This window comes from Furipterus horrens, unplaced genomic scaffold (genome assembly GCF_987537825.1).
Source record: "Furipterus horrens unplaced genomic scaffold, mFurHor1.1.pri manual_scaffold_2, whole genome shotgun sequence".
Taxonomy (NCBI): domain Eukaryota; kingdom Metazoa; phylum Chordata; class Mammalia; order Chiroptera; family Furipteridae; genus Furipterus; species Furipterus horrens.
Window position 1 is genome coordinate 59,726,184 of NW_028327172.1, and position 17,089 is coordinate 59,743,272.

The following is a 17,089-nucleotide window of genomic DNA, read 5'->3' on the forward strand; positions in this document are numbered from 1 at the left end:
GTGGATGAATCAAAATTATACCTATTTTTTGTCAGATTGGCAAAAAATATGTTTTGTGTGTGTCACAGAATTTTAATAATTAGTTTGTGTGGGTCATGAAATTAAAAATGTTGAAAATCACTGGTCAAGATGCATGAAAAACCCTAGATGAAATCAGATGAGAACTTGAGCAAGTCCTCAATGATTTGAAATGTATGCAAAGAACACAAGAGAAGTTTTGTGCACATAGCACAGAGCTCTTGTTTGGGTCTCAAATTTCTCAGTTCATGATTGCACAAAGATTGGCAGCTGAATTTTGTATTTGGGGGCAGGCTCTTGCATTATTCTTGTAGATACCAATGGGGGAGTATTTTCAGTCACACAGATGACTGAAAACTTGGGTGAATAATCCAGATGTAAAGGCTTTAGATTAGGGGAGTTGGGTATTTAGTAAGATAAAGAGCTGGCTCTGTAACAGATAGGTTGCAATCCTGAAGGGATCTTTGTATATGTGTGTGTGTGTGCGCGTGCGCGCGTGATTTTTATTTATTATATAAGACTTGGTCTTGGGGAGTATATCAGTCAGGGTTCTCCAGAGAAACAGAACCAATAGTGTGTGTGTACATTCTATAGTCAAAGTTCCAGTTCAAGTCTTAAAGCTGGAAGCTGCTGTAGAACTAGGAAGAGCTGATGTTCCAGGTTTAGAACTGTTAGGCAGGAGAACTCTCTGTTACTCAGGGAAGGATTAGCCTTGTGTTCTATTCAGGTCTTCAAATGATTGGATGAGGCCCACCCACATTATAGACAGCAATCTGCTTTACAAAGTCTACTGACTTAAATGTTAACCTCTTCCAAAATGCCTTCACAGAAGCACTCAGAATGATGTCTGACTGAATATCTGGGCACCCTGTAGCCCAGTCAAGTTGACACATAAAATTAACCATCACAGAGAGTGAAAGATATGCCTAACAAGATTTCTACCCATATGGTTAATAGGGCCCAGAAACATGATAGCAGTTTGGACATGAGGAGCAAGAGAATCAGATCCTGTACCAGGTTTAGCCAGTGGATTCCACACAATGACACTTGAGATTCAGTTTGTTTTCCTTTTCTATCTGCATTATCCATGTGTTATTTTTAAGCCTTAGTGCTATAGGTTGAATTATGTCCCCTTAAAAAATATATGTTGAATCCTAACATATAGTATCTCAGAACGTCACTTTATTTAAAGATAAAGTCTTTACAGAAGCAATCAAGTTAAAATAAGATCATTAGGGTAGGTCCTAATCCAATATGATTTGTGTCCTTGTAAGAGGGGCAATTTGCATCCAGAGACATGCATAAAGGGAAGACAATGTCAAGAGACAGGGAAAGCACACTGCCATCTACAAGTCAAGGAGAAAAGCCTGGTACAGATTCTTTCCTCGTAGCTCTCAGAAGGAACAACCCTGCCAACACCTTGATTTCAGATTTCTGGTTTCCAGAACTTTCAGACAATTTTTTGCTGTTTAAGCCACTCCGTTTGTGGTACTTTATTATGGCAGTCCTAGGATAACACATAATAGCCTGTGTTAACTATACTAGGAAGAACAAAGGAAGGAGTTGATGCACAGAGTATGACCCTCCAGGGGGTGGAGGCAGCAGCATGGAGGGGAGTCAGGTGATGGCAGAGGCACTGGATTGGTGGGCAGCAGTCCAAGGAGAATCTCAAATGAGGTACTGAGGATGATAGTATTTTTTATATGAAAAATACTATGAATAAGGGTAGATATCATGACTGTTGACAATATCATCACTGAAACAAAGTTTACTGGGCTATCCACTGGAAAAAGTAGATGCATCTAGTTCATAGTGGTCATTCCTGTGTTTGATCAGCTGAGAAGCATTAATGGAGTTTATATTAACTTTTAAAATGTTAAAAATTAAAAGGTTTGTATCAACATTGACAATGTTGGAAAGTAAAGGGTACAATTTAACTTTGATGATGTTAAAAAGTAAAGGGGTAATCTTTAAGTACATCTGCTTCAACACTGAGGCACAGACCTCTTGTCAGAGGATGTATGGGAGATACAGGGACAGCAGTCTCATGCCTCGCAGATGCATCTTTTTTGTTTTTTAATAAAGTTGTTTTGTTTTTTAAGATTTTATTCTTTTATTTTTAGAGAGAGGGAAAGAGGGAGAGAAGCATCAATGTGTGGTTGCCTCTCGTGCACCCCCAACTGGGGCCCTGTCCCATAACCCAGGCATGTGCCCTGACTGGGAATCAAACTGGCGACCCTTTGGTTCACAGGCTGGTGCTCAATCCACTGAGCCACACCAGCCAGGGCGCAAATGCATCTTTGTCTGAATGCTACTGCTCAGCATGTAAGCACAGTTTCCTGAGGTACCCCTCCACTGAAATGTTGCCCTAGACATAGATAAGGAGACGATCAGGCCATAAGAGTAGAGAAAACAAAGGGTGAATAGAAGGAAGAAAGGTTATAAGGGAGGAAGGAGAAAAGGAGGGGGAAAGGGAGAGATGTAGGACCTTTTCTTACCCCAGAACCAAGTTCTAATAATACATTTGAATTAACCAGATTTGGTTTCAGATAATACTGGATATTTCTTTCTTTCTTTTTTTTATTTTTTTAAAGATTTTATTTATTTATTATTTTTAGAGAGACGTGAAGAGAGGGAGAAAGAGAGAGAGAGAAACATCAATGTACTGTTACCTCTCACATGCCCCCAGCTGGGGACCTGGCTGGAGACCTGGCCTGCAACCCAGGCATATGCCCTGACTGGGAATTGAACCTGTGACCCTTTGGTTTTCAGGCTGGCGCTCAATCCACTGAGCCACATCAGCCAGGGCTGGATATTTCTAAAGTTATATCTTTGGGATATTTGACAAATGTTGTGGTTAGATCATTAATATAGGATAAAGATATTATTTAACAATAATCTGCAAAAATTTAGGCTTCTTTAGTATCTTTATTTCATGGTTTACTTCTAAAATCTTTGAAGTAGCATCCAATTTCAGAAAATGGAATGAAAATTCCTCAGAGGTCTAGAAACTAGGTAAAAGGGAGAGAAATCTGATGACAGTTTCTTGACATTTTACTACTGAGTAATACTAATATGCATCAACAGCTGTTCCTTTATTCTTCCATTTTAAAGAATTGCTGTTATTCATGCTTCTTGCCTAACTCCTTATTAATTTTCATTTTTAGGGCTATGTGTATGACTCAAATTTATTACATATCAGATGACTTCCCACATGATAAGTTTGGAATCTGTCTTTTTTAATAGACAGAAATTACTCTCCCCCAGAAAATTGATTCAGTAACAATGTTCAGACAGTTGACATGAATGTCACTGTCCTTCTTCCTTACTGAGGAATAACTTTTGATGCTTCCAGTTCCAGGTACAGCTAGGGATGAAAATGATAATGTATAACTGGCAATAGGTTTCTTGGGGCAGGGGGTGGGAGGACGGATTGAGTATCCGTCTACCTTGGGGATCTGTTAGTACATGTGCAAGGAAAGTACTTCATGTGATTTCTAAGGAAAAATCTGATTTTTCCTGACTTGGGATGGTCCATATATAGGCTATACTGTATTAATGTATCTAAGTATTCTGCAAGAGTCTGATATCCACTGTACTCTGAAGTCATTTTTGTAAAGAAGGCCTCAATGAAATAAATGACTCTGATGATGACTTTGGGAGGGTCTGAGCAGTTCTTTTTTTTTCTTTTTTCTTCTAATTGCTGTTCTATTACAGTTGTCCTATTTTTCTCCCATTGTTCTCCCTTGTCCCACCCACTGCCCTCCCCCAGTCAATCCCATTTAGTTGTCCATGTCCATGGGTCATTTATACTAGTTCCTTGACTAGGCCCTTCCTCTTCTTTCTCCCCTTCTCCCCCTACCCCCTCCCCTCTGGTCTCTGTTAGTCTGTACGTCTTTCAGGACAATCCAAGGGCTTTGGGGGGTGCTTGTTTCTGGTTCCACTGCAAATCATGACAGTCTTGGGTAGACTTAATACAAGTGGACATGATTATGCAGCACTGTTCCACATCATTAGTGGGAGTAAATTCCTCTACCTGAATTCTGCCAACACTGTTTCTAGCCAGACATCCATTAGTAAACATTGCAGTCTTAAAATATTGGTTGGCTTCTGTGGCTGGCTTGTCTGCATAATGGAAACAAGGTCCAGATTTTTAGAAGTAACAACATGGGTATGAGTTGAAATGCTGTTCTCTAAGAGATAAAGTTAGAAATTTGGGGTATTCAGAATAGAATTTTGGATAAAGGTCTATTTAATTTCTTTCTTTAATTTAAAATATTCTTAATTGAAAATATAAAAATACTTCTTGTTTGTGATACTGTCAGTTAAGAAAGTAACTCCCTAGTTTTAACTTTGCCCTTTTCAATTGCCACTTGATTTTTTCATAGAAATCAACATAAATTGAAACATCTTTCCTCAACCTGAGTAGTTGATCATTCCAAGTGGGTATTTTTAACAAGTTGAGATAATTTAGTTAAAATGCACATTATAAATAATTGTAATATTTTACACATTTAGCATACACTTCACAGTTTTAAAGTCATGCCACCCACCCTGTGTTCTCTTTTTTGATCCTTGACAGCCCTCTAAGGTAGAAAGGGAAGGCAAATATCTGCCTTTTACAAGTGAGAAAATAGCTCAGAGAGACTAAGAACTTTGCCAAAGTCACAAGTAAATTAGGCTGCTTTTGAGGTTAACCTGAAGGTCAAGAAAGCTATTTCTTAGTATTCCTTGTTGAAGGAAGAGAAACTGCCAGTTGGGTGGGAGGGTTCCAACTCTGTAACCTGCACACAAGTCCGTTAACCTTATCTGGATCAGGCTCTGGCTGAACCTTGTAATGATAACTTATCTAGTATGAAAAGTGTTTAGCTTTAAAATATTTACTTTCCACAAGCAGGTAGTAAGAGATCATAAAATTTCAGTAAACCAATGTGATAAGAAGTCTTTGAGGCTATTTCATAAACAGGTAGTACTTGGTATGGTTACAAAAATAAACTATATTGCCTTCTTTAATGAGGAACAACAAATAAACAAGGCTGATAAATTGTAGAAATCAGCTTAGAAGCAATGACACACTTGGGAGGCATTTGTAAATAATAAGATCCTGAACTTGCTGAGAGTCTCCTTCCCTGGAAGAATCCTGTGAACCCCCACATGTTCTCTTTTACATAGTCATCCTAACAGCCACTCCCCCTTCCCCCTCCAAGTGTTGCCTACACAGGAATTATCATAGCATTTTACCTGTGGAATAGCTGAGGGTTCAGAGAACAATGAACTGATCCAACATCGTTTAGTGAATCATCAGGAGGGACTATCCCCAGGGATAATTTCTCCTCAGTGATTTGATTGTCATAAGTAAGTTACTTGCCTGAGGTAATCAAAGGAAAATATTTGGAGAATGAGAACATATATCTGGAAACATTGGTAGCATGCTTATTAAATATGTAGGTAACTAGGTCTCTGTGCTTGTTCCAGCTTTGTCCCCAACTAATTGTGAGATTTTGACAAGTTTCTTAAGTTGACTGGGCCTCAATATCCTTCTTGGAGAAATGAAAGAGTTGAACTACATTAAGTGTTTCAAATGTTCCTCTTTTTTTCTAAGAAAGGTCTTAATGTTTTAAGCATTTATTTAAATTGTAATGCTGTAAATTTAATTGATAAAAGATGAGCTGCACACAATCCCAACTTTCTGCTTGGCTCTCCTCACCTCCTACTGGATTCCCTGGACACAGTAAAAAAACAAAGTATTGGGTAAGCTGAAAGCTCCATCGTGCTCTAAAATTCAATGTTTTTATGATTGGAAGCAACTAGCTTTTTAATCTGCTACCTGTTCACATCCCTTACAATGCCTTATAAAACAGCTCTAGATTTGGAATCCAGGTAGCTTGGTGTGGATCCCTGATCCCCCAACCAATAATCTCTGTCACTTTAATCAAGATGCTTTACCTCCTAAGTCTCTGTTTCCTCAGCTGTAAAATGAAGACAGTAGCTCTTCCCCAATAAGAGTATTGTGTAAACTGCAAAAGATCGAATAAGGTACAGTGTTATTATTACTTCTGTGCACAACACTCATCAACAGGGAGGTGGCATTATCCTCAGAGTGGTATGGAGTACTGACATGGGTTAGGCTGCTCTTTGGCAAGCTCACCTAAGAGTTGAGGTGGAACCTATCATATTCGCGCTCAGCTTTCCTGTGAGCTGAAAGCCCAAATCAGTAGTGAGGGTGTGAGCTAGCAATACAGCAAATAATCAAATCAAGGAGGCATTACTGTTAAGTTTAAAGAGAGTAATTGTCCCCATAATCTGACCTAGATAGTAATGACGCAACTATATTCCCTCTCCACACAAAGCTATGACCCAAAACTTACTGTCATGAACTGAATGCTTACTATAGGGTAGGCACTGTTTTTACATGAGTTATCTCATTCAGTTCTCACAGGAACCCTTTGCAATGGTATTATCCCTATTTTATAGTGAAATATAGCCAATAAAATAGGGAATTATTCCTACTTTGTAGCTTAGAAAAACTAACTAATTTGCTCAGGTTCATACTATCGGCAAGTGGCAGAGACCCTGAACTCAGAATTCAAAAGTCTGAACAGCTCAGCTCTGCATCTCCCAGTTGGAAGAAATGTTTCCCCCCTTCAGCATGAGGGCCACACACCGCCATTCCTCTGTCTTTGCGGTGCCTTAGTCAGCTCTGTCTCTCCATCTTTATTTCTTCCTCCACTTAAAAGTGCTTCATTTATCTTCATAAAACTCAGTGGTGGAAAGCTTGTCCTCTTTTAACATGTTTTCTGTGTGGGCGTTGGGGAATGGAGCCACATCTCTTCCCTTGGGGAGTTAGTCCTATAACTAATTCATCTCTGTCAGGGAGATTTTCCTCTTACACTTATCCTCCTCTTCAATTTTGCATTTTATCCACTTCTCTCTGTGGGCTGCACACTTCAGTTCTTCAGAATACACTGCCTAAGCTTGCCCAAACTCTCAGCAGTGGTGTTGCTGAGCTGCCTCTTCCCCTCATGCTATGGCCAGAGTAGCTTTCTTATTGGCACCCGGCAGATGCTTTCCCCAGTGAACAGAGGCAGAGGCGAGCTGCAGGGAATGTTGGAAAAGGAAGTCAGGGTGAGGAGGTTCAGTGAACACCGGGCTTGAAACTTGCTTAGTCAGGAAACCTTGGGCCCAGCTGGGCTTGGACACTTCACATAGGTAGCTCTTCCACTGGTAGCAGAAGCCTTTATTGTTCAGCTAGGCATGATTCCATTAGGATGCTGGGCCCAGGCCCTAAACTTGGCACCAGGAATCACAGAAATAAATGGAGTGTATCATCACAAAGAAGACAGTGTGGCGCAGTGGAAAGCATGTCCGTTTCGGGATTTGAAAAATGTAGTTTAAGTCATTGCTCTACTTTTTATATAGCTATATGGCATTGGTAAGTCATTTAGCCCCCTGATCTTCAGCTTACTCATTTGTAAAATGGGGAAACAATAGCCATGTTAGTTCTTTCTATAAGGGTTATAGACACATAGTAGGCACTTAGTCAATGAAAACTGTTATTTTCCAAAGCTCTAATTCTAAACCACTCGCACTAACTGCTTCCTTTTAACTTCATGTCCTGCTTGGAGTCTCTAGGCAACTGTTCTTACCTCTTATTCTCGCATTTTCACTGTGCTGCAAACCAGCCTAGAGCATCCTGATATTCTGGTTTCACTTCCAGCATCAGCAATTCCACACAGTTCACCACTGCCTAAACAGCAGAACTCATATATTAGCTGTCAAAACCAAATCAACATTGTTTGCTTTCAATTTTCACTTTGATATGAACCTTACCATTGGCATGCTGAAATGGATATAGATACTATTTGACAAGTTTGTTATAAGCTCTATATGTTGACAGTTTCTCAGTTGTATCAAAGAACCATTCTGTGTGCACAGGTAATAGCAATAGTATCTTAATATGCAAACTGAACCCAACTTGAACAAAATATTTCATTAAAATACCCTTTCCAAATGAATGCATGTAACCATTCCCAACCAAAAAGAAAAAACTTCTCCCTTAGGCAAGTGAAATGTACTCAATTAACAAATATTTATTGAGAGTCACAATGTACATAAGACCTTGCAGGTGCTGGGATACACTGTTTGTCATGGCAGGTATGAGGTCATTGAAACAAATTCTCCCCCTCATGGACCTTACATTGTAGTGGGAAACAGACAATAAACAAATAAACACATAAATAAATAAATTAATTAATTTGAGATAATGGCACTTGCAATGAAAAAAACAAAGTGATATAATAGTAACCAGGCTATTTTATTTATGTACATTTATTTTTACCTTAATTAAAAAAAACAATGTAATAGATGCACATAGTTTTTAAAAAATCAAATAAATTTAATGCATAGGGAGAGAAGAGGGGGGAAGGCTTCTCCAAAGAGCTAATAACTGAGCTAATGACTGAGGAAATAGCTATAAGAAGGCTTGGGTAAAATCATATCAGGCAGAGGGAACTGTAACCCAAAGGCATTGAGTACAAAGGAGACTGGTGTACAGGTTCATGGAAGAAAAGAAAAGGACAATGTGTTTGGGGTGAATTGAACACAAGGTTGAGAGGTAGGAGTTGAGACTGTAGAGATAGGCAGAGGCCAGATCATGTAGGATCTTATAGGGTGTGGTGAGACTATTGGATGTGCTCTAATTATAGGGGGAGGCCATAGATGGGGTTAAAATAAGAAGGAAGAGATATGGACTGATTTGTGTTTTGAAAAGACAGTTCTCTCTTTTAGGTAGAGGATGGAGTATAGAAGAGCAAGAGTGAAAATAGGAGGCTTAAGCACGATGGTGGCTTACAGTAGGATGGAAATAGTAGTGATGGTGAAATTCAGGATTTATTTCAGAAGAGTTCTTCAGAATTTCCAAAATTTGTTGATAAATTGGATTTTGAGAGTGAGGTAAAGGAGAACCTAGAATGAGTCTTATGTTTGGACTTGGACTTCTGTGCATATGGTGGTACCATTTACTGAGACAGGCAAGACTGAAGGTAGAACATATTTTGGGGAATTGATTTTCATTTATGTTAAGTATGATAGACCTATTATGAGGCAGTCACATGGAGATCTCTAAAAAGCCAACTTGCTTGGCTATTAGAGGATGCTTCCATTCTTTCTCTCATAGCACACAACCAACTGGTTGGCTAGGTTAGAGATCTACAAGAAAAGGGGGCAGACACCCATGCCAATCCCAGATGCCTTTGTAATCAATTTGCAGTTTTTCCTAAGAGTTGATTCAGGACCTCAGGGGACCTTGGTGTGTATTCCTTAGACACCTATATTACATTCTAAGATACATCTGAATAGCTGTGGTTGGTAGAGGAAGTAGTTTTCCAGATCAGAGTTATATTTGGCTAAAAAGTTTTTTTCCAACTACATTTTCCACTTGGCACATAGATAGACTATGGCATGGCATGAAGATATAGTACAATCCAGTTGGAAAATGTTTCTTAGACATAGATGTACCAAAGAGAAAAGGTATTTTTCTTCCCCTTCAGATTCTCGTTCATAGATTTATAGCTTTTAAAATTGGGAAGATCTCAAAGAACAATGAGTTTGTCCTCTGATCTTGGGCATCAAGGCAGCAAACACCTAGAGAAAGCACTTTCTGTAACAGAGTTTTTAGTGTTTGAGAACTGGGCCTTTTCTTCAACATTCTTAACTTGAAAAATTCAGGGCTTCACACCTGTTTTCAGTTAAAACATTAAGTGTAAATGAAGTGAATTTAGTATACAAAATCATTAAAATAATTTCTAATCAGTAAAATGCTTTCTTATATGCAAATTATATTTTGGAAGTGAAAACCACCTTATTTCCCCCCATGTTTAAATATCTCCCCTGTGCTATTATTTTGCTTTTCTAACACAAAGTTCTTAGATTAATTTCTAGCCTATCATATCTACATTAGAAGGATTGGAATGAACATGGGTTTTGATGCTGCTTTATAGCCTAGCCCTTTCAGCCTATCAGACTCCTTTACAATGGCCTAATTATACAGACTCATTCCTTTAATGGTCCTCTTACTGGTTGATGGTCTATTATCTCTTTGGAAGCTCCCCAGAGCTAAGTTTATTACCAAACTCTGGTCTCTCCTAAGCTATAAATCCCACCCCCACCTCCACTCCCACACTAGTCTACATCCAAGACCACCTCTCCTAACTGTAAAGCAGAAATATTATGATACGTACATTGATACAAAGAAACCAAGGAAGTAGGATTTTTTTTTAAAGCCAAGAAAGCAGCCACATCCTATAACAAACAAGCTGAAAAGTAATCACCATTGTCTACATTCAGACCAATCACAAATTAAAAGCAAAGGGGCTACTTGCTGACGTTATGAGGTCTGTCCAGGAAGTATCCAGCCATATACTATGAAAAATAGAGACATTTATTGAAGAAGATATGAGAAATATTGTACACAGAACAATGCCACCTCAGTTCCCTTCAAGGTAGGCACCTTGGGACCTCACACTGTTCTCCTAGTTAACATCAGCTGCTTCATCGTATTTTCCTGAATCTCATCAACTGTCTGAAATCTCTTCCCTTTCAAAGTGACTTTAGTTTTGGGAAAAGCCAGAAGTTGCAGGGTGCCAAATCTGGGCTGTAGGGGGTGCTGAGTAACCTGTGTGATACGATGTTTTGCCAAAAAACTCTGCACCAGACAGGATGCATGAGCCGGCATGTTGTTGTGATCAAGCTGCCAATCACCAGCTGCCCATAGCTGTGGCCTTCTGAGTCATCTGAATAGTTTTTGCAGAGGAATGTTCAAACTTAACACAAAATTGGGTACAGATTCGTTGCTCTACTTGCTCAGTCATTTTGAATGTGACAGCCACACAGTACACATGCTCACTCAACAGCATCTACTACTCTCACTGACTAGTACAGTGAAGTCCTTATTGTTCACGCATGCGCATTCCAATCCACTCTCCTTGGCTGCCAGGCTACATTGATGTTGTGCAAACTGCTCTTATTATATTAACAATGGCTGTACTTTCTCTGGACAGACTTTGTATTCCATCCTTTCCTGTCATAGCCTATCTTTCCCATTTCTGCATCAAAGGACTGAAGGTCCTGTTTGCTGGGTCTTTTAAGGTAACATTAGAGCTTGCGTTCTGCACAAAAACTAGCTCAACTCAATTTGTGTTCTCTGAAAAAGTTCAGCTGAGGTAATTATTTCTTGCATTTGTATAAGACAAACTGATTCTTACAACTAGTCTTGCTTATCAAGAGACTTTGAAGAATCTCCCTTCTCAAAATCATTAATGCAGAACAAATGTTGGAGGTACAGACTGTGCATTTCTTTTGCCTTAGTTTTTTTAGTCAAAATTAAGAGTTGCACTCACCAGAACAGAATGCTCTCCTTATAGTTTAAATTGCCAACTTCAGAGCAATAATACACTAGATTCCCTCAAATACCATAATCTATTTACTCTTTCCTCTACTCACTAAACCAAAAGGATCTCATTAATTCCTAAAAAAATAACATCTACCTCAACACTAATATAGAAATCCACTATAATCTTCTATCTATCTAATGACTATCTATTCCCTTTGGTCTTCCTCTGGGACTTCTACATTACCCTTTATTTAAACTATTTTATATTTCTTAAAAAAATTTTTTTTTGATTGATTGATTTTAGAGAGAGACATAGATTTGTTGTCCCACTTATTTATGCATTTATTGATTGATTCTTATATGTGTCTTGACTTGGTATCAGACCCATAGCCTCAGTGCATCGGTATATCACTCTAACCAACTGAGCTATTTGGCCAGGGTAACAATTTAACATTTCAACTAAAAAATTTAAAGATAGATTTAACTTCTTAACTTACTATGTATGAATACCAGTAATTGCTTAAAAAGCTGAAATGCATGTACTAAAATTATTTTTTCTTCTTTCCTTCCTCTCTTTCTTCTCCCTTTTTGCTCTTTTCTGACACACAAGATTTGGCAAAGCATAGAAGAAAATAAAGACTGATTGGCATAGCCTTTGGAGACAGGTAGACCTGGTTTTGTGGCATTGGTCTTGCTATTCAACCTTTCAGAGTTTGATTCCTTGAAATGGTAACATGCTCTTTCTATCTTATGGAATATTGTAAAGACCAAAAGAGGTGTGGAAAGCCTTGAGCCCTGTGCCTGACAGACTGATAATACAGGTAAAGTTTGTATGTTCCAAGTTCCCATAGAGTGTAGGAATTGAATACTATTCACAGAAACTACTGTTTCCCGAATTTCCCTGATAATAAGAATTTCTCAAGGCATTGGTTAAAATTACCATGTCTCTAGTCTCATCCCAGACCTGATGAATCAAAAACTCCAAGGCTTAGGAGCAAAGAAACTGTATTTTTAATAAATATTCCTTGTAATTCATATTAGACAAGCTATAGAAACACCGATATAGACTATCAATATCTGTTATTGTCTGTAATTATAATCAAGATTCAAATTAAAAGGACATTGTTTTAAAAAGTAGATTTTTTAAACTATTTTTTTACAGTTTTTAAAAAATTAATTAATTAATTAGTTTATTTTTATTTATTTTTAGAGAGAGGGGAAAGGAGAAAGAGAGGGAGAGAAACATCACTGTGTGGTTGTCTCTCACTCGCGCCCCCAACTGGGGACCTGACATGCAACCTCATCATGTGCCCTGACTGGGAATCGAACCAGCGACACTTGGTTCACAGGCCGACGCTTAATCCACTGAACCACAGCAGCCAAGGGATTAAGTTGATTTTTTAATGTGTGGAGCTTCATTGAGCTTCAGTTAAATTATACAGTTGAGTATTTTAACTGAAATTTGCATTAAATATTTCAACTTCTCGTCCATATTTTCTCTGTAGGTTCCACAAAACAGCCAAACTTCATTCTCATTACTGAATAAAAATGATATCATTTTTGGCTTTAACTGATCTAGTATCAGCAGAATAAAAGACAATACTATAAAGCACTTTGGTAATGTATAGCACCACAAAAATGTTCATTATAATAATTATTAACTACTACAATTATAAAAATGGTCTATACCTACAAGTCTTGACTTGTGACTTAACCAGCTAGCTGCATTTTAATATGCTTTTAGCAAATCTCTCTATGCATCATAGAGGCAAAGCTTGAAATATTATTATACACAAAACAGCACAAACATCCCTTTTTGCTTGAACCCAAATTGCTTTTTTTTCTTTCTTTTTTTAAAAAATATTTTACTTATTTTGAGGGAGGGAAGGGATAGAGAAAGAGAGGGAAAGAAACATTATTGTGTGAGAGAAACCTGTTAGCTGCCTCTCACACAGGCCCAACCAGGGACCTCAACCGCAACCCAGGCATGTGTCGTGACTGGGAATTAAACTGGTGACTTTTTGGTTCTCAGGCCAGCACTTAACCCACTGAATCACACCAGCTAGGGTTCTTTTTTGGTGGTGGTGGTGGTGGGGTAGCCTCTAGCAAAGTTCACACTTTAGGTTATGCTTTGCAATGTGTTTAGATACCTTTGTGTTTTCAAGTATATGGCATCCAGATATACCTTTAATTTTTCATTCCAACATGACACTGCATGGTGATTATTCTCTCCTTGTGTTGTATGTGGCAAGGACCCAGACGGATGTGAAAATGAGGAGGAAAAGATGGGAGAATTGTTGGATAGATCAATGTAACAGCAGTAATTCCTTCTGAATGAATGACTATCCAACAAGGAACATTTACTGAGCTCCTACTAGAAGCCAGCTACCATTCTAACTCCTGAACATAGCTACTAACTGCTCTGTTGGCTCACTGGTCCCATTTGCCTCAAAGCCCTATGACCAGCTAGAGATATGGCAATTGTTGATGACTGGTAAATAATTTTCTGTTAAAAAGAGCCAGTCTATTCTTGGTGGCCCGGGGCCACAGCTACCACATAATGGTTAATGCTCTATTATCAGAACTGCCCATAAGTCTCCTAGTTTATGTCTATGTCCATCTTGTATCAGTGCAACAACAATAACAAAAAAATGCTGATGATTTAACTTGCTCTCATACACTGGATTTAGTGTGAGATGAACATGCTTTAAGACTATTAAACCAGGCATTAAACACAATCTAGAGTCTAGATTATACCATCATGAATTTGTCCATAAATGATTTAACTTGCTCTCATACACTGGATTTAGTGTGAGATGAACATGCTTTAAGACTATTAAACCAGGCATTAAACACAATCTAGAGTCTAGATTATACCATCATGAATTTGTCCATAAGTTGCTTTCATACAATTCTTTATTTTTTTCCTGTTAAAGTTATCTTTTTAAAAATTTAACAAGTACACTTTTATATATTTTCCCCTATAACACAGTGCCTAAAATAAAACTATACATATGGAAGGTACTCAAATGTTGGTTGGAATGAATAAATGTAAAGAAACACATTACTTCATTAACTACAATATAGGATCTTGCTGGTGACCACTTCTCTTCATTTGAACTCAGTAAGTGACACTAATAAAAAATTTTCATAAGTTTTTGGGAAGCTGAAAAATACCAGCCATAGGAAAGTCTAAATATGGCCACTAACAATGGTTAATTATACTACCAGTAAGTTGGATTAGGATTTTTTTTTCATTCCAAAAATTAGAAAATACAGAAAGTAAGAGCTTGCAATAAAGACTTCTACTTGCTTTCAGTTTTACAGTACAGATATTCTATTTCACTACCATGCATGTGTTTATATTTTTCTTGAAATTATTTTTTCTTTTTCATTATTAAAAAAATAGATTTTATTTATTTATTTTTAGAGCGAGGAGACCAGAGACCAATCCTAAAACCCAGGCATGTACCCTGACCAGGAACTTTTGCTTCACAGGACAATGCCCAACCATCTGAACCATGCTGGTTAGGGCTCTTTTTCATTATTTACATCTTGGTGTGTAGTCTTCCCAACTTGCTTCTGTGCATCTATACATTTTTTCCATAAAAATGAATGTACACTTATATTGTGTTGTGGCTGACTATAAGCATAATATCTCTTTTTATACAGATGCTCATTTTTGAATGAATGAATGAATGGCTGGTGAGGGCAAGGGGTAGAGATGGGGGGCAATATCTGCAGAGAGACAACATCTGATCAGGAACTTGGAATTATTCTTCAGTTTCATAAGTAATGTGTCTCTCCACTTTGACTTAAATCTATTCTAGGGCAGAGGTCATATCTTTTACATCAGTATTTCTCAGAGCTTAGAATACTTCAAAATCATCTGAGAAGTTTGTTTAAAAAATGTAGAAAATCTCCAGCCCAACCTCAGGGATTCTGATTTGATAGAGAAACAGGCATTTGCCAGTTTGGACTAACCAGCACTTACTTCTACTTCCCATTTTCAGCCTAATTTCCCTTTGGAAGAATCTACCTTTGTGTCCAGTGTTAGGAAGACTCACCTGGCCTGGGCATTAGGCCCCATTATTTGAAGGCTCTTTTTCAGAACTTTTAGTCTAGAGCAGAGATGCAATATAAGATTAGAACTGGGGGTAGTTATAACGTCATCCCTGTACTATGATTGCTTTTGTGGTTCCTCTAAAACTTTCTTGGTTCTAATTCTGATCAATTCTGTGAACCGTTGATATCCTTTCAGTAAGTTCCTTCTTTGTCTAAGGTAGCCCAAGTTTGTTTCTATTGCTTGTAACAGGAAATTAAAACCAATATAGAAGATCTATACTAGTGAGATATAAGAACATGTATTTTTAGCAAGTTCTCCAGATGGTTCTGATGCAGGTGGGTCCTCAAACTACACTTTGTGAAATATTCAACTTAGCACATGGTATCATAGTATTCATGCAGAAGACACTCAATAAATGCTTGCTGGATAAATGGATGGATAGATGATGGATTCCTTGTAAAGTAGCTTGACCTCAGGTCTGCCAATACTAGGATTTTGTCAAATAAATGTAGGAATACTAATGTTGCCTTCTAAAGTTTTCTTCTTAGGTGTATGTACTATTTGTACTTCACTGTATTTTAAAACTATAAATTTTAAAGCACTTTAAAAGTCACAAATAGGAATTAAGAAAGAATTCATTTTAGAATCATTAAAAAATATTTTATTGATTATGCTATTACAGTTGTCCCAGTTCCACCCCCCCCCCATTTCCCCTCTCCACATGGTATCTCTCATTTTCTCTGGCAATCCCCCACCCCCTTCGTTCATGTCCATGGGTCATGCATGTAAGTTCATTGGCACCTTATTTCCTATACTGTTCTTAACATACCCCTATCTATTCTGTACCTACAAATTTGTACTTCTTAATTCCTGCACCTTTCCCCCATTCTCTCCATTCCTCCCCCCAACTGATAATCCTCCAAATGACCTCTATATCTATGATTCTTTTTCTGTTCCACTTGTTTACTTAGTTCGCTTTTTAGATCAAATTGTTGATAGTTGTGAATTTATTGCCATTTTATTGTTCATAGTTTTGATCTACTTTTTCTTAAAAAAACACTTTTAACATTTCATGTAATAATGGTTTGTGATGATAAACTACTTTATCTTTACCTGTCTGGGAAGCACTTCATCGGCCCTTCCATTCTAAATGATAGCTTTACAGGATAGAGTAATCTAGGTTGTAGGTCCTTGCTTTTCATCACATCGAATACTTCTTGCCAGTCCTTTCTAGCCTGCAAAGTTTCTTTTGAGAAATCAACTGACAGTCTTATAGGAATTTCTCTGTAGGTAACTCTCTTCTTTTTTCTTGCTGCTTTTACGATTCTGTCTTTATCTTTAACCTTTGGCATTTTAACTATGATGTGTCTTGGTGTGGTCCTCTTAGGGTCCAACTTGTTTGGGACTCTCTGCTTCCTGGACTTCTATGTCTATTTTCTTTGGCAAATTAGGGAAGTTTTCTTTCATTATTTTTTCAAATAGATTTCCAATTTATTGCTCTTTCTTCTCTTTTTCTGGCACCCCTATGATTCAAATGTTGGCATGTTTGGCATTGTCCCAGAGACTCCTTAGCCTATCCTTGTTTTTTATGGATTCGTTTTTCTTCTTGCTGTTCT